The sequence below is a fragment of the Mercenaria mercenaria genome, chromosome 8 (assembly GCF_021730395.1).
Source record: "Mercenaria mercenaria strain notata chromosome 8, MADL_Memer_1, whole genome shotgun sequence".
Taxonomy (NCBI): Eukaryota; Metazoa; Mollusca; class Bivalvia; order Venerida; family Veneridae; genus Mercenaria; species Mercenaria mercenaria.
The window spans coordinates 66,675,787-66,695,836 of record NC_069368.1 but is presented as its reverse complement, the minus strand read 5'-3'; the positions used below and the strand labels follow the sequence as shown (position 1 = coordinate 66,695,836).

At 34.5% G+C, this 20,050-nt stretch overlaps 1 long non-coding RNA gene across 1 annotated transcript; it reads left to right on the top strand.

Moving 5' to 3' along the window:
- Positions 1 to 8,393: 8,393 nt before the first annotated feature.
- On the top strand, positions 8,394 to 14,524 carry LOC123565650 (uncharacterized). The gene is made up of 3 exons (XR_006689161.2): positions 8,394 to 8,685; positions 9,658 to 9,711; positions 13,142 to 14,524. It is a non-coding gene; the product is annotated as an uncharacterized LOC123565650 (long non-coding RNA).
- Positions 14,525 to 20,050: the final 5,526 nt, after the last annotated feature.

The following is a 20,050-nucleotide window of genomic DNA, read 5'->3' as shown; positions in this document are numbered from 1 at the left end:
AACCGTAAAGTTGTGATCAACAAACATATGGTGCATATGATTGAAACCATAGATGAATGGAACATATTTACATTTTGCAATATCTAAATTAATGCAAAAATTTTCAAAATAGCGTCAGATGAGTAATAAACAAGCTATATTGCAATGACTGAATGCTTATAATATAACTTGGAATACACTTTAGAATTGATATATCTTACTGATATCAGAAAAAACAACAAAAAATGCATGTTTCCTCTTTACCGACCGACGCTTATGTTTTCTTTCTGATTTTGTAAGTGTTTACTGAAGTAAAATCCGGGAATAGAAGTATACTATTCGTACTACAACAATTACATGATGAATTACATTAACGCTGTTCGTAAACATTATTACTAATGAAAATGGAAATAATGCGTGCCATCTCATTACAGAAAAACATGATTGTCAAGTTTCAATCCACCAACCTTACATGCAAAACCTATCCTAAATAAGACATAACGTTATTTGGTTTCAATCTCTATATAATAAGTAGAACGTCTGTATCAGCCATAAATGAATGTTTATAAATTACGCAATATCATTTTTAATACTGATATAACAGGCAAGACGAGTTTACAGCCGAAAATTGCAGAAGTACTACGTATAACTCTGACACTTCTGTCGTAAAGTTTTTACAGTATATATACTATTACAACTTGTAACATATTATATCTACCACTGTATAAACAGTCACTCTTCTATAATGCTGGCTTCACTTTCCGAATCTGACACATCTATTTGCTCTGGTACTTTACCTAGCATCAGCGAGATATTCTTCCCAGTTTTTAATTCCATATATGTTACTCTCTAAATTTCGCGCAAAACTAATATACTAGACACCAGAGGCAACACATGCCGTCTACACGTTCTCCGGCAAGACATTTACATTACCATGCTACGATATCAGACAACGAATATGAATATTTGATCCACGAAAGATAATTCCTTGATGACGTAAGACGACCTTGAATTTAAACACGTAACAAGTCATTGTCGTCTGCATGTACCTGTATATCGCAGTTGCCATCTAAATGCTCTTGTATGTAGCTCGAAGATATTTTCAGTTGATACACGCCACATGTAAATGAACGTAGTTGTTCTTTGGTGAACCACCGAAAACTGACAAGTAAAACATCACTTACCGGTTTCCAGAGCACATACCTTCTTTTAAAAGATCATAGGTTGGGGTAGATATCTTGGAAGAACAGAGCACCACAAACACATTCTCAGAGCCACACATCTGCGAAGTAGGCCCACAGCAAAAAGAAGCTGTTACGGAAAAAATATTTTAATTTCATGAAAAATATAGATAGAGGGGGAAGAAGGGGTAAGAGGCAGAAGGGGTAGGGGAGGGGATTAAAGGGAAAGTAGAACAAGAATTAATATAAAACGGAAATGTTATGTTCCTTTATCTTAGTTACACTACAACGTAAACATGAGCAGACATTCATGTACGAAAGACAAACACCCACGTCCAAACACAACTAACTTATATAAACAGACAAGTTAGATGTACGAACATGGATTGGCACCGCCCAAGACACAGAGACGCACAATTACACAAATGTACACATATAAACAGGCAAGAACAACAATCGGGCACCGCCTTATGATTCCGGCAGCCAACATTAGGGTGGGCACGCTAACTTACTCAAAGTAAATGGGGAGGGAAGCAAAAACAAGGGAACGCAATTGCAAAGGGAGAGGATAGGGGCTTTGGCTTAAGTGAGGAGAAAGAGGAAAGAAACTCTAACAACAAACAAGACAACATATGCAACACAAAATAAAAATGGCACAAGCTGATTGGAGTAAAATTCGAACGGAAAGACTAGATTACATTAATGAACAACTGCTGAAAGAATTACATATCAAGCAAACATTTGACGATGCCGTTCATGCAAAGAAACAGTATTTTTATCTGACAGAAAAGAAATTGTCTGCTTTACCTATTGAACCCCAACTTAGTGACTTTTATACACCTTGTGATGATCGACAAAAGAGAGAAATGGTGTCTGTTGTATTTCGTATGGCAACAACTGGACACTTTGCATACAAAATGTTGTTATCGAACAACGAACAGAATATATATGTACCTATTTTAAAAGGACTAAATCATATCCGTTGTATTTATTTTCTTATTATTCTGACATGGTTTCAATCTAAGTAGACGGAAGTAGAACGGTGCGTTTGAAAAGGTTTCACCCTTCACTAATTTATCTTTCAAATGCTCTGGTGCCCATACTTCACCATTACGCATACTTTTCCCGTTGCTGGTGTCCACCATTCTGCAATCTGTAACAGAGCATAGTTTGTTTATTTCCAGACATGCCCATTTCTTTGTGTCTTAATGATTTTGCTTTTTAGAGCAGTTCATCGAATTGAGCAGTTGTGAGTTCTTTGAAGTATCCCATGTCTTATATATAACTTTTTATCTTTTAAATAGAAAGATGGAAAAGATTTATTTCAGCCCTACAGAATTTTTGAGAGAATTATCAGCTGTGAAAAAAAAATGGCAAAAGAAGCTAGTTAGTGAAAAACAGGCACTGCAGTTCCTTTAAAACAAGTTATATGGCAAATATATTTACCTGCTCCCAAAACGATAATCGTGCCTTTCTTTCTTCCTTTTCGGTTTGTTATAATACCAGTCATACGTAGATTGGTTTGTTTAGTGTTAGTTTTGTTTTGGTAACATGTACTGCAGACAGGTCATCGGAGAATTTCAAACGTCTGTTAAAGTTAAGTCTGGCTATGAATTTTCTTATTTTCTCGGTTTCGCTTACATCTGTTCTGACTAACTTTATATCCACTCTCTTACTGAGGATTTCCGTTGTTTTACCAAACATCGAGTTGTTGATAGGTTTGTAAAAGTTTTTTTCAAATGCAGATTTAGCCTTTTTACAGTAGTCAGTGTTAAGTCGGATGGAAGGTTCCATCGAAGGTTTCTTATTGAATTCCAAGACTCTGTGTACGTTCCTTTTTTTCATGCCAAGAGACGTGTACAAATGTAGATTATTATAATGCACTATGCACTTGTCTTTGTCTATGAAATAGGTGACACGTTTCTCTGTGTTTATCATGCTGTTATTTTCTAGCAATTCTGTTTGATATTCTGAGAGCCATTATTTTTTTCAATGCTTACATTTTTGTAGCAAGTGGATAATCATAATGAGGCAACTTCAACCTTTTCCTTTTTTTCCAATTTTTCCAGTCTTCCATTTGAATCCAGAGTATGGGAGTCGCTTACTCTTAGCCCAACCATAGAGTTTGTTTGCATTATAGTACATTATGTAGCTTTCTCCTTTTCCAGGATTGTTATCTGTAACATGCGGATAGTTTGTTTTGCCATGTCTTTCTGACACTATACTTTTGCCCCTACGCATACCCTTTTCTATGAATAAGTGAGTATCAATGTATCTTAGGAGTTCTAAACCTATCTTTGCATATTTGAGTAAAGAATCCTATGGTAAGTCAGGTGTAGTGTAATAGTGTAGTTAATCAAGCTTGTATACTTTCTGAAAGTTTGAAATATGTCAGCACGAAAAACGACAACTGTTTCCAGGTATAAATCATGATAATCACAAATAATAATGTACTTGAATTATTTCCATACATTTTGAGCATGCTTATAATCTTTCTGCTTGATAATTTCATCTGTATGTCTGCTGTAACATTTATCTGTTGGTGGTTATTTCGTTTCATCAAACCTTTCTTTGCTGTTAATATATTTGTGTGGGAAAAACGTTTACGTAGTATTATATCTTCCCTATCACCAAACTCGTTTTTCGTTATTTTGAAATCAGCCATGTGAATTGCATCCACCAATTTCTCTTATGCCATAAACTGGAAATCTAAGAACTTAAGTTGCTCAATTCTGAAATATATATACTGTTCTCAATTATTTGGGATACATGCAATACAACCATTTGTTTTGTGTATTTTCTGCATAATAAGATGGCTTTCCATATTCTTTGAGGTTGTGGAATATCACAGGTTCAGTTGTTTTGTTTGGTTTTATAATGAGTTTTAGATTGCAATCTGTGTGTGTAGCACCTCAGTATTCACCTGTACATTGGAAGTAGTCTTTTACTTGGATTTTTTTTAATGAGGTAAATTCAGAAATAGTCAAAACTTCAAAAATCTCTAAAAATTAGGTATATAAAGCATAAATATGTCCTTACTCATATTTCTTTACTGTAATTACCTTTTATGCACGTTTGTCGGGCTTTTTTTCACGTCTACCCAAACGCACTTTTGATGTCGTTTGGTTTTATTTAACGTCATGTCGTTGTACCAAACACGTATAGTCTTATCCATTTTATTTGTAGTTTACGCATGAACTCTTAATATCCAATGGACAAATACCGTTATTCACATTTTTCTTGCTTATAATTACATGTCAGCCGTATGACTATATGCTTAGTCGCGAAAACATGTGACAAATTAACAATTCGATAACCACTCAACAAACTCTAATTATGATAATTTACCCGTGGCAAAAACCAGTAAATTTGAAATGGAAAGTGGAATATGATGTTTTCTACCCTTTTCAGGTGTTATCCCAACCTACCATATGTAGGTCAGGCCTCGTGTTCACAAAACATTTTCAGTATCGGCTGAGTTTGATAATGAAACTTTATTTGTCATTTATATCTAAATAAAGTGTTTAAATTTTTTTAAGTTAATAACTAATTTCAAATGATTTTTCAGTATTGATAGTCAGTTTCAGTTTGAATTAAGTTTTGAAGTTTTAGAAAAATTGATATTGAAATTTCAAGCTCAAACTCGGCTGAGACCGAAAAATGTTTTGTGAAAACGAAGTCAGGCTAGCCAATCTTGAACACTGCACAACCTCAAAGTAAAAAAAGAAATAAACTTACTTTTCGTGACTACGTTTGTCGGGAATAAAATGTAAGACAATCGCTATTATAATAATGTAGAGGATTTTGTTTCGTCCATTATATGACTATTCTAATTTCGTACCTCTTTTTAAACGAATTCACTATAATGATGATTATCATCATCAAAGTAATCGTTCACTGCCTGTAGGTGAAGTCGGGAATATTCGGCTTAATTTATTGAGCGAACTACCAAAAGTACCTTCCGCGCCTACACCAAACGCTGTATTCTTTTTCCTGCAAACCGACTTTTTCATCAAAGAAGAAAAAAAATATTATAAAAGAAATTTTAGAAAATAACAGAATAAACAACAATGTGTCGAAAGTTTGTCACTTTTTAACATCCATTACGAGTTTTTTCCGGCATTAGCTAAAAAGACCGAGACATATATAGTTATGATGTGCAAGAATTGGTAATATTTTAAATCGGAACAAAGAAATCTTGAATAGTTTCAGCATTCCTTACATACTGACCAAATACGGGAACAGAGTTAAGACATATTAAAATTGTTCTTAGAAAGTGTAGATTCTTTTCAGAAAATCAGTAACATAGTTACATATAAATGATACAAATCGCCAAAATTATATCGAAATTTTGCCTAAATAAAAATTAAATCCATATTATGCAGTAGTTTATACATGTTGCAAAGTAGAACGAACGCAGGTGCACTGTCCTTTAAATTTCGTTTTAAGACAGAATGTCATATTTCTTGGCAATAAAGAATCTTATGTACAAGGTCAAACTTCAGACTAAACGTATCTGTATCAAAACTGAAATGCAGCAACATTTCCCTACAAACAAGTGACAAGTTTTATAAAAATGTTTTCAAGAATATGTATCTCCAACGTACGGTAAAATATATTTAAGGTATTACACAGAATACCAATTTCAAACGATGACAGTCATGACCTCGGATCAGTGGTCTGGTATCAAGACGCCGGACTTAGAAACTCTGGATTACAATTTCATTCTCCAGCTCCTAAAACGAATCCCATTTACAGGAACTTTGTGTGTTTTATGCTAAATATCAACGGTTTTTTTCTTGAACTAGAATCCAAAAACCTTAAATAATTTACCATTGTTCAGGAGTAACGCGATTGAAAGGTCAACCTGTTTTACAATAATTTAGTATAAAAATAAAAATAACTATTCATTTTAGTAGATAGGTACAGCATCCGAATTAGTCAGCAGAAATTAAGGGCGGATCCAGAGGGGGCGACCTCTTTAAAACTTTGCGGGTATACATTTTTATAACATAAAGTTGAAACATCAATTAATCAACACATAAAATTTTCGGCTAGTTTCGCTCGTAAAAAATATACATGTAAATAGTATTCATAACTGTTAGGTACTGAACAAAAGTTGAGTTTTAATCAACCTGTTTTTTTACAAATCTAAAAGCTCAAAAGGATTGTGTCAAATATTTAGACCCCATGTATGTGAAGTATACGCTGGACTGAACCACTAGGGTGTATTTGCGTATGTTTTTCCAAGGGGTCATATCCCCATTTCGCACCCCAGCTAAACCATGATCAGCCCATTTAGAGCTTCATTAAAATGAGAAGTTGTAATTTAGCATTATGATACTTAATAAGATTGGGATGCGTACAGAAGAATAATTAGAATTTTAGCCCATTATTGTATCATCTTTAAAAAGAATTAAACCTTTTAAAAATGATATCTAAATACGTCATATAATAGATCTACTAGATCTAATAAATAAATGTGGACTAGATTTCTAGTAAACAATTGAATAAGCCTAAACTTTTCTCTCATTTTCGAGTTAAAACGAATTTAAGTAGGCTACATTATCGAAAGAGCATGGTCACTTATAGGCCTAACGTATTTTCCACATTTTCTACTCAATAAGAGTTCAAATTTAGTAATGCTTAAGGAATAAAGAATGTCTTATCCAAGAAAAACTACTTAAAGTAATGTGAAGACACAAAGTATGGGTGTAAAAAAGCATGATATAAATATCTTCCGAACATAGCCTACCTTCCGTTGTGTCTGCGTGTGAACTTCGAGCAATTCGTTGTATTCGTCTCATATGTTTCAAAGATAAAAAATGTTTTCTACAATAAATAATAGGAACCAGCATATTAACATATTCAAATGTAAATTCATGTCAGACAGTGGCAATGAAAGATTTTTGTATAGTTACTGTAGCAGTATTGTCTGTGCTATTCACATTGTGATTTGTACTGGCAAGTTTGGTAGGAAATTACACAGTGTACCGGGAATATATAGTGCAGTCATTTCCTGTCATTTTCTAAATACACAATTTATTTCTACCATATATCGTAAATGTACACCTACATGGCACTGCTAAATAAACCTTAAACATAGCAACCTATTTATCTTAAAGAGATCATCAATATAATTGTCCCAACACTGATCACATGGGTGTACTTTTCTACGCATAATTTGCAGATTTTGAAAAATGCAAGAAAGTTATAGCAGAATTTATTTATTTTGTTGGGTTTAACGTCGCACCGACACAATTTTAGGTCATATGGCGACTTTCCAGCTTTAATGGTGGAGGAAGACCCCAGGTGCCCCTCCGTGCACTATTTCATCACGAGCGGGCACCTGGGTAGAACCACCGACCTTCCGTAAGCCAGCTGGATGGCTTCCTCACGTGAAGAATTCTACGCCCCAAATGAGGTTTCGAACCCACATCGATGAGGGGCAAATGGTTTGAAGTCAACGACTCTAACCACTCGGCCACGGAGGCCCCAGTTATAGCAGAAGGATGTATTTCAAACTTGGCTAAACAGTAAGCATTTATTGAACTATGTTCTTAATGAGATAGATCTAGAAATCCCATAACAAGCGGGACTAGAGATAACTTCGATCTTTTTTAGTAACAACTTAGAAAAAAGAAAAAGAAAAAACACACATCGTATTAAAATGGAATTTATATTACCAACGTTAGAATTATTCGAGACATTTAGGCAATTCAAAAGCAAAACATTGTGTTCATTTTGCCACATATCGTAATGATGGTGCGTAATATGCGAATGAGACAGTAGTTATTACACAGTGATATTACGTCATCAAGTATATACGTCATGATGCTTGGTATCTGCCTGGAATAGTTTACAATGTGAATGTATGACTATGAGATGGAGAATGATCAAGATAGCATTACTTTAGCATAAGTATAAATTTAATAAACAAATTTTGCCTAAGGCATGATATGAACATAAGCACACTTGTATGTTTAAGTTGTCAAATATTTGCAGACAGGTACATAATTTGCTATAATTCGTTAGAAATAACAGTTTATAGAATAATTAATACCTCCTTTGTCTAGTTTCTTTGTTGCGCAACCACGATAGATTAAAAACAAATGATTTGATTTCAAATCTACACATTGACCAGATTTTCATGAGACTAGGTCAGGTCAGAATGTTCAGTAGTTCTCTTGAATAATCTTTACCAAGGTCTAATCACCTAGATGTTTTTTTAATGAAGAGAAGAATTTTGTTGTGTATGCAGCCTCTTGTTCTCTCATTAGTTTGGAAGAAGTGCCTGTTTTCCTGTTAAATATTAAATGAGTAAGGGACCTTTGTCCCCATCTTGGACAGCTTGTTGCATACCTGGCATAAAATCACTATTTTTTAACTATTAAATTTTCATACATTGTCTTTGTCAAATACATGTTTATTCGTAATCTATTATAAACAGAAACTGTTGAAGAAGAAAGCGATGATGATGAAGATGCTGACAGCAATGATGATGAAGATATACCCACAGAAGACGGTAGGCAGTGTTAACCTTTTTCAATTTTAAATAGCTTGTGAGAGATAACTCATTGCTTGAGGTTTTTGCTTATTTATTATAAGAATTTTTAAACGTGGTGGCTTTTGGTCAGAGTTTGAATATGGGTCACAAGGAGTCAACAACCAGGTCACATGTTCGTATAATAATAAAACCTTGTGACATCTTTACAGACCACATTTCTCATGTTGGTCATGTGGGTCTGAACTAGGTCATTTGGAGAGATAACAGAAAATCGTTTTGAACACTCTGAGACCATATTTTTGGACTTCTCTACTGATGGAACTTAGAATATCAACATTGATGATATCTTGGTCAAATTTGGAACTGGGTCATGTGAGGTTAGAAACTTAGTCACTAGGTAAAATAATAGTGAAAATCTTGTAAACACTCCAGTGGCCAAAGCGCACCTATTGTCATGACCCTTACATCGGCATCTGTATTGGTCAAGTTTTGGGTTAAGGTCACTTTATTTCAATAAGTCAAAACATTTCGTAACTGTAGTACCTCCAAGAGCACGTAACTCTATCAAGCTTTTTTTCTAAATTGAGTCTCACTTTGGATAACAGAATTGTTTCAACTAATGATTTATACATGCATTACAAAGCATTGAGAAAAGTGGACTAAGTTGTCCTCGACAACAATTCCTATTATATAAAATACTGAAAAGCCTACATTATGTAGTCTATGCATCAAAGACAAAGTTCTTGCCTAGAAAGTGAAGTCCTATGGTTTTGCTCCTATTTTCTTGTATTAGTGAATTTTAACAATTCTTCTTAGCTTAAAGTTCTGTTGCCATTCCATTGAGTTTTTTACCAACCAGAAGTGCCAAGTATATAACAGTTTTGATGTTTTCTTTTTGCAGTTTTCTGAAGATGAAAAGTCTTTAGACTGATATCACTGCACTCATAAAATAACATTTATACTTATATTGTATGCATATACCTTTTGCAGCTGTGCCGTCATCGGGAAAGAAGGGAGTGAAGAGGAAAAGAGAATGTACCACAGGTATTTATTATGCCCCGCTTCGAAGAAAGTGGGGTATATTGTTTTGCAGATGTAGGCCGGTCTGTCGGTCGGTCGGTCGGAATGTAGACCAATCCGTTTCTGGATGATAACTCAAGAACGCTTGGGCCTAGGATCATGAAAGTTGATTGAAAGGTTGGTCATCACCAGCAGATGACCCCTATTGATTTTGAGATCTGTATGTCATAGGACAAGGTCACAGTGACCCTGAATAGTAAAACGGTTTCCGGAAGATAACTCAAGAACACTTGGGCTTAGGATCATGAAGGTTGACAGAAAGGTTGGTCATGACCCGCAGATGACCCCTACTGAATTTGAGGTCAATATTTTAAAGGTCAAGGTCACAGTGACCCTGAACAGTTAAACGGTTTCCGGATGATAACTCAAGAACGCATAAGCCTAGGGTCAGAAAAGTTGATAGGGAGGTTGGTCATTACCAGCCGATGACCCCTATTAATTTTGGTTTAAACATATTTATTTCCCAATATGTACATATCAAATGATTATTTACATACATAAATTCTGGATTGGACTGGAAGCCAGTAGGCTTATTGAAGTCCTCTCCATATTAATTTTGAGGTCAGTATGTCAAAAGTCAAGGTCACATTGACAAGAAAGAGTAAAACGGTTTCCGGGCAGTAACTCGAGAACGCTTGGGCCTAGTGTCAGGAAAATTGATAGTTACGTTGGTAGTGATCAGCAGATGACCTCTATTGATTCTGAGGTCATTAGGTCAAAGGTCAAGGCAATATTGGCCAGGAGCAGTTAAAACGGTTTCTGAACTCCCTTTCTAAAACCACAGAGCCTAGGGCTTAGATATTTAGTTTGAAGCATCATCTAGTGGTCCTCTACCAAGATGATTCAAATTATTGCCCTGGGGTCTAATATGGCCCCGCCCCGGGGGTCACATGGTTTATATAGACTTATATATGGAAAAATTTTGAAAAACCTCTTGGCCAAAACCACAGGGCCTAGGGCTTTGATATTTTGTATGTGACATCATCGAGTGAGCTTCTACTAAGATTTTTCAAATTATCCACCTAGGGTCAGATATGGCCCCGCCCTGGGGGTCACATAGTTTACATAGACTTATAAAGAGAAAAACTTTGAAAATCTTCTTGTTCAAACCACAAAGACTAGGGCTTTGATATTTGTAATGTAGCATCATCTAGAGATTCTCTACGGAATTTGTTCAAATTATACACCTAGGTCAAATATGGCCCCACCCTGGGGGTCACATGGTTCATATAGACTTATATAGGGAAAAACTTTTAAAACCTTCTTGTCAATAACCTACAACATTTAAATTTTGACCACATGTATGGTTTTGAGTGGCAAGATGAACCTTGACATGAGTTGACCTTGACCTAGTGACCTACTTTCACATTTCTGTAGCTACAGCCTTCAAATTTGGACCACATGCAGAGTTTTGTGCACAAAAAAAATTTTGACATTGTCATTGACCTATTGACCTACTTCCACATTTTTAAAGGTACAGGCTTCAAATTTGGACCACATGCATAGTTTTTTATTCCGAAATGAAATTTGACATTGATTTTGATCTAGTGACCTACTTTCACATTTTTTAAGCTACAGCCTTCAAATTTGGACCACATGCATAGTTTTGTGTACCAAAAAAGAATTTTCACCTTGAAATCGACGTAGTGACCTACTTTCACATTTTTGAAGGTACAGGCTTCAAATTTGGACCACATGCATAGTTTTGTGTTCCGAAATGAACTTTGATCTTGAGATTGACGTAGTGACCTACTTTCACGTTTCTGATTGTACAGACTTCAGATTTGGACCGCATGCATATTTTTGTGTTCTGAATTGAAATTTGACATTGATTTTTACCTACTACCTACTTCACATTTCTCAAGCTACAGCATCTAAATTTGAAGCACATGCATATTTCTGTCTACCGAAATGAACTTTGACCTTGATATTGATCTACTACTAGTGACCTGCTTTCACATTTGTCTAGCCTCAGATTTCAAATTTGGACCACATACACATTATTTTGTACTGAAATGAAATTTGACATTGATTTTGACATTGAGCTACTCTTGAAATTTGGAACATTTAAAAATGGCTCAGTGAATGGCACCAAGATCACTTTGTAATCTCGTTAGGTTAAAGGTCAAGGTCAGATTAAACCAGAATGGTAGAAGTTTTGTTTACAGTGAGCATATAATTTTTGTTCTTGTGCAATTACTAAATGCATCAAGGGGGGCATTTCGTGTTCAACGAGCTTTTGTTGCATAGGAAAATTTAGTTACTGAAGAAATATTGCTCTATCTTAATTGTTTAACAAATGTTCATGAGCCTCAAAGGCAGAGCACATACTTCTGTAGGTCAGAATTTAAACCTGGTTCCCAGTGGTCGGACCACCTAAACAGTGACTTAGATTCTGTCTCCCTTCAGCACTTCCTTTGGGTTGTTGTCTCAGTTGTGCTTTGAGATTAAAAAAGCTGTCATCTATACAAATAATGAACAAAATATTTGTTTGCACCATTTTAGTTCCACTGTATGGAGAATAGGGGTGGCTATTCTACTTGTACCAGCATCACTGTCAGCTTTCTTGGTTTAAAGTCTTTGGACAATCTTTGGCTTATTTATTTCTTCACAGTGACATTGTTCAGCATGAAACAAAGTGCAGGGGTGAGGTCCATTATATGCAAAGTCAAGGTCACCAAGGTGTTATACATAGATTATTTTTAAGGTTAAAGGTTTTTTGGCAACTTATTTATCTGTCATATCTTTGTTACCATTTTTTATATTTTACTGTAACTTCACATAAACATTGTGGGTCACACAAAGGTGTTATACCTAGGTTAATTTAAAAGTAGTTTAAATAGATATTGTCCAGAAAACAAACAATTTATATGCAGGGTCAAGGTCACCAAGTTTTTATGGTTGGATTTTTTTTCATGTTAGATTTTTTTAGAAAGCTTATTTTATAGACATATATTTGGTACTTTAAAAGATAATGTTTTGAAATTAAGAATATTTCTTTATAATCATCATCTGCATGTGCGAATACAAACCCTATAACTCTAGTTGTGTTTTTGACAGATTTATGCCCAATTCATACTTAGTTTTTTTGCCTGACATCGCTTTCTGGATATAACCTTTGCACAGTATAAGATAACAGACTTGACACTTTCTTTATCATCATCAACTGCATGTGATACAATCCCCATAACTCTGATTTGTATTTTGTACCAAATAATGCCTCTTTCATACTCCTTTCATACAATCCCAGTAACTCTAAAATGTGTTCTTGACAGAATTATGCCCCTTAGATTATCTTCCTTTAAAGTGGAGGTCTCATTGAGTCATATTTTCATTTTACTGCCATACTGGTAAATAATGGAATGTGCTGGTGTATGGTTAGCTCTTGTTTCAGGTGCTACCAGGCAGGCATGGAGTGATGAAGAAAAGAAGACACTTGAGAGAGTATTTGCCAAGTTCATTAAAGAAGAAAAGGTGCCAGGAAAGTTGGACATAATTAATGTTGTTAGAAGTGAAAAAGTATTTGGAAACTACAACTGAAAAAGAGTGAAATATGCAGTTTACAATATTATTTTAGGGCGAAGGGAGAAAAATAGATTTATGTAATTATGCCTTGTAAATTTCGCTATGTGGTTCAATCAAATTATATAAGTTTTACTAAACAGAGGAACAATTAAACACAACAGAGTTTGTAGACGCAGATTATCGACAACTAACTTGATTCCTGCTTCAAAATGCGTTTATTTTCTTGCTTTTTAAGGTGTTGAAAGTATCAACACAACCATTTCACTTAAATCTTGTGAGTACCCATGTACATACCAGTAGGAAGTCTAGTTGTGCATATATTGTCAGTATGTTCTATTTGATTGATTTTGGAGAAGTTATTAGTCTAGAATTATTCTTTTTTTTTTCATTTCAGATAATGTCTTGCAATATTCATTTAGAGCTTTCTAAGGCCTTTCTAAAAAATTTAGATATCTGCACCTGACCTCAAAACTTATAAAAATATAAGCCTTTTTGTATTTGATTAATTTGATAATTTAAATCCTCTATACGCCATTTTGTGCTTGTTTTTACTATAAAACCCCTATAACACGGAAGTGAATCTACTCGGACTTTTTTTGATGAATCTACGTCCCATGACTTTTTGATTGAGGGACAGACTTTTTTGGATTTATTCAACGTACTTGTGGTTGAAAATTGAACAATGCCATTAAAAATACAAGCAAGACTGCCAATTTCATCATTCCGCTGAATGTTCAGATAATTTAGTCGTTTATATATGCCATTAGATTTCTCATATCGGACGTTTTTATGTCTTGGTTCTCAAAAAAGATAGATGTGTTAGACATTTTAAGAGTTTTGCTCAATATTTACCTCTTTCTCAACAATACTAAACGCAATTTTCCAGGTTTCGTTGATACATTGTTAACAAAACAACAGTTATCGAACACTTGCATCTTGATATTCACACAACAACGTACTTGGACCGTTTTAAACGAGGATTTGTTCGTGTTTTTGTTCGTTTTCTCGACTGTGCGAATTTGTTTCCCTCTGTTTATGAAAAATCTCAAAAGTTTCGTGTCTATGATACCTGTTCGCATACATATATTATTGGGGCATTCCGTGGACAATTTATATCAAACATACAATGTACATATTAAGCACTATAAATCATTAAAGCACATACCTGTCATTTTATTTTTGACAGAAAATCCAAAAACGTCCGGGGATGCAGATTGATCAAAAAAAGTCCGAGTAGATTCACCACTGTGAATAAACGATTACCCTGTGAGTAACAGAGTAAGGTATATGTCTTTAATATGCTGGATGAGAATATAACGGTGATTTATATGGGAAATCTTGTATATATATATATATATATATATATATATATATATATATATATATATATATATATATATATATATATATATATATATATAAAGTTATTTTGGTACAGAAAACATCCTTGTGTGTAATCAAAGGAACAAAAATAATATTATTGGCTTATTCTTGAGACAACATCTGATATAACTTATTGATCATTACTCCAACTGTTGTGCAATTGTTATAATCATTATTATATGGCAGAATTTAGCTTGGAGTTTAGCATGAATAATGGAAAAACTCTTCCTTTATGATTAAATACACACATTTTAATTTTTATGCCCCCGAAGGGAGGCATATTAGTTTTCAACTGTTCGTCCGTCCGTTCTTTCGTTCGTTCGTCACACTTATGTTAAGTTTTTGCACGAAGACACTTAACTCTGGAACCGCTGCACCCAGGACTTTCAAACATCACAGGCTGATTGTACTCATTGCCTTCACCACTCCCTACTGACATTGGGGTCATCAGGTCAAAGGTCAAGGTCTTGTGGCCCAAATGTTAACTCTTTGCATAAAGGACCTTTACTCTGGAACCGCTGAACCCAGGACTTTCAAACATCACAGGCTGATGGAACTCATTGCCTTCACCACCCCTACTGACTTTGGGGTCACCAGGTCAAAGGTCAAGGTCACGGCCCAATGTTAATTTTTTGCATGAATGCCCTTTTCTCCTGAACCGCTGCACCTGGGACTTTTAAACATCATTGCCTTTACCACCCCTACTGACTTTGGGGTCACCAGGTAAAAGGTCAAGGTCACACGGCCCAATGATAACTTTTTGCATGAAGGCCCTTTACTCCTGAACCGCTGCACCAAGGACTTTTAAACTTCACAGGCTGGTGTAATTCATTGCCTTCTCCACCTCTACTGACTTTGGGGTCACCAGGTAAAAGGTTAAGGTCACACGGCCCAATGTTAATTTTTTGCATGAAGGCCCTTCATTCTGGAACCGCTGCACCCAGCAGGCTGATGGTACTCATTGCCTTCACCACCCCTACTGACTTAGACTTATAGGTCAAAGGTCAAATAACACGGCCCATTACACGATGGCGGTTTTCATATAAAGTGCCCCCTCGGGGGCATTCGTCATCTCTGTGACATTTCTTGTTTGATTTTAACATGCAGGAATGCAGTAAGCATGTTTGGTGTAGTGGTAAGCTCAGGACATAGCATGATCGAATTCCATATAAAACATACCATGGTCTCTTATACAAAACACTTTTTAGTTTATATTGTTTAAACTTTGCTGGTTTCTGTTCGGCTTTGTTTAGTTTTTAGCTCGACTATTAGAAAAATATTGCGAGCTATTGTACTTCCCCGGCATTGGCGTTGGTTAAGGTTTTTGATAAAGTCAAATATCTGTATAACTATCAAAGCAATTTACGTGAAACTCAACATATATCTTTACTTTTAAGTCTTCTTCAAGATAAACAATCCCCATAACTCTTAATTGCATTTTGACAGAATTATGCCCCTTTTTCGACATAGAATTTTTGGGTAAAGTTTTTGATAAAGTCAAATATCTGTATAACTATCAAAGCAATTTACGTGAAACTCAACATATATCTTTACTTTTAAAGTCTTCTTCAAGATAAATAATCCCCATAGCTCTTAATTGCATTTTGACAGAATTATGCCCCTTTTTCGACTTAGAATTTTTGATAAAGTCAAATATCTCTATAACTTTCAAAGCTTTCTACTTGAAACTCAAAATATAAGTTAACTATCAAAGTCTACATCAGGAGACACAATCCCCATAACTCTGAATTGCATTTTGACAGAATTATGCCCCTTTTTTGACTTAGATTTTTTGGTTTAAGATTTTGATAAAGTCAAATATCTCTATAACTATCAAAGCTTTTTACTTGAAACTCAAAATATATCTTTAACACCAAAGTCTTCATAAGGAGAAACCATCCCCATATTTCTGAACTGCATTTTGTCAGAATTATGCCCCTTTTTGACTTTTGATTTTTTGGTTTAAGATCTGTATTAAATCACATATCTCAGTTTCTTTAATAGTTATTGACTTGAAACTTTAAATTGAATAAGTCTTAACTATAATTCATGTCTTCATTAGCAGAAACAATCCCCATAACTCTGATTTACTTTTAGTCAGAATTATGCCCCTTTTAACTGAAATATCTCGGTTACTCTCAAAACTTTTCATCCCAAACCTTGCATATGTATTCAGGGTCATGACTAGACATTCATTTAAAAGACTTATAACTCCCTCACTGGATTATCTCCTCCTTTTGAACTTCTCAAATTTTCGTTAAAGAACCACTAGACCAACTACATCCTATTAAAATCTTGGTAGAATACTATACTAAGTTTTAAAGGAAATACAATCGATTTGATGTGTGTACTGTCAAATAAATATTGTCATATTTGTGAATTGTGTTTCTGCCTGTGTATTTTGTCTTTTCAGTGTTAAACAGTTAATAACCCCTCAAGGGGAGACTTTTGTTTTGGCATTGTCCATATACATCTTTCCTTCTCACTTCATGTCCGACCATTTCACCGAGAACCTTCAAGCTACATAAGTTAGTAAGTCTTATGGAGTAAACCAACCCTTTTGTTTTTTAGGGGAGCCAGACAAAACATCCCATGCTAATTTAACTGGATGGGCAAAACGTCCCACATGATTTTTACAGGATGGACAAAACATCCCATATTTTTCTAGATGGGATGGGAGTCCAGAAAGACTAGGAAACGAACAAGATAGTTTTATTTACAAGGATTTTTTCACAGATTGTTATATTTGTAACATCTTTTAAAAGAGAATTATTTAGTTCTTGAGAACAAACAATTATCGCATTGCACTAATCTTCAAACTGGAAATGCTAATTGTTATTTGTCAAAATAACTTCACAGTTTGCAAATTGTGCTAATATTAGTTAATAACATCTACTAGTTCATCAGTTGGCTATCGAAGTGTTTATTTTCAACTTTTGTTGTTTGACTTTGATCACTAATTGTGTTATTTATGATAAAAATTAATGGATTTAGACACTACCTAAAAAACATATCTTGTAAAAAACTTTACAAATGAATATGGGATGTTTTGTCCACCATGTCAAAATCATGTGGGATGTTTTGTCCACCTCGTCAAAACCGTGTAGGAAGTTTTGTCCACCCTGTCAAAAATGGCGTGGGACTTTTTGTCTGTGGGATATTTTGTCCTACATTCATTGTTTGGGTAACTCCAACAAAGATCAAGGTCACAGGAACATGAACAAAGAAAAACATATATGACCAGTAACTTGAGAACTACTTTACCCATAATGTTAAAAGTTTAAAGGATGATTTGACATGCAAATATGATCTCTATTGCAGGCAACCGTCTGTGTCTCTTTGACTTTTACTCTTGTTCTCTTTTTCTTGTCTACTATTACAACTATCCATAGGGGGAGACTGCAGATTTTTATAAAAAACATAAACTTTTCTTGTTTATTTGTAAATATATAAAGAATTATATGTATTATTATCAGAATAATGCAATAAATTTATTCTGAGTTTTTACCAGTTTATACAGCATTCTCCACATGAAGTTCACTGAACTTACATGCCAATGAAATCATTGAATCTGTTTTTATTTATCAGTCATTGCAGAGACTTATTAATATACATATATAATGTATATTAATAAGTCTCTGGTCATTGTCATTACAGATATATTGTATTTTGATGTTAACTTTCATCCATTGTTTTGGAAATTTAAGATGTTTAGTACTTTTAATAAAAAAGAAATACAGGATTTAGCTTATTGTTTTCATTTGATGCATTTTGTTGTTTGTTTTTGAGGTTTTATGCCCGTTTTTAACAATTTTTCAGTCATATACAGACGGGTAGTTTCCCAACAATCGTTTCCTTACCATCCCTCGACACAAACTACCAAGTGTTTTCTCACATAAACGGTCATGGTCGGTAGCGGGGCTCGAACCCACGGCCCTCCAGAGGTGAGAGGCTATAGTGATTACAAGTAGGCGACCTGGACCACAGAGTCCGTCTGATGCATTTGTATAAGACTTCCAACATCAATCAATCAGGTACTTCCCTTATGTACCCCCATTTCAGAAAAATAAGCGATTAAGACGTTTTCCCTGAACGTAGTAAAACAGACCCTTTCTCCTCTCACGAGTTGTTGAATACAGACAAACGCTTGTCACATATTACAGAGTCAGGCGACGGATGCGTTATTATTTATTTTTATAATTATTATACCAGATTTATTGAGCGCCCTTTCTATAGACAGACAGACATTTCATCCATTTAGGCTAACAAGCCCATGTTGACATGATATTAACAAATGCAGACAGTGTGAATGCAGCAGAATAATATCATGCTAATATAAATCACTTAACTTTACTAAAGACAGGAGAAGGTCCTTAACATTACTATTATTTGTAACATTTTAACATAATTATATATTTCAACCAAATTTCATACCTAAATAGTTAGACAATACAATGAAACGACCATACAAAACCCTACTTTTACAATACTATAAAATATTGACAGATATTGACAATATACGAAATTAAAATTATAATGTATTACTATTATCATTATTATTTTATATTAACAACCCTTTTCATCAGTAGCCCGCCCGCTTAGCTCAGTAGGTAAGAGCGTAGGTCTACGGATCTCGGGGTCGTGAGTTCGATCCTCGGGCGGGATGTATGTTCTCCGTGACTATTTGATAAACGACATTGTGTCTGAAATCTTTAGTCCTCCACCTCTGATTCATGTGGGGAAGTTGGCAGTTACTTGCGGAGAACAGGTTTGTACTGGTACAGAATCCAGGAATACTGGTCAGGTTAACTGCCCGCCGTTACATGACTGAAATACTGTTGAAAAACGGCGTTAAACCCAAAACAAACAAACAAACTTTTCATCAGTTGATGTATGATTTGCAAAACGAAACGAAAGGTCCAAATACATAGTTCAAGCCGTTATAATAATGTACTTTACTATAATATAGTAATGTAAGACTTTAACAATTTATTAAAAATTTCTGTCTGACCTTATACAAAAACTAATCGAAACATAAGGTCTAAACAGATAACACAAAACATACCTATTATTACATTGCTAATATTAACAGTAAATATATAACGTTTAAGAAATAATCGTTATACTAAGTGTTACACTATGTCGTATTTCTTATTCTAAATGCTTTATAGACAAACATACCTAATTTCTTCAACAGATCTTTATTTTCACTTGATATAAGTTCTACGAATTTGAACATATTTGGCCTTACAAAGTATCGTTTGGGTATATTTGTTCTTCTTATATCGTTATATAATGTACATTCAACTATAAGATGATATTCGTCTTCTAATTTATTACAGATTTGACATTTTCTATCATTAATTGGTGTACTTCGCGGCTTAGTGCATCTACC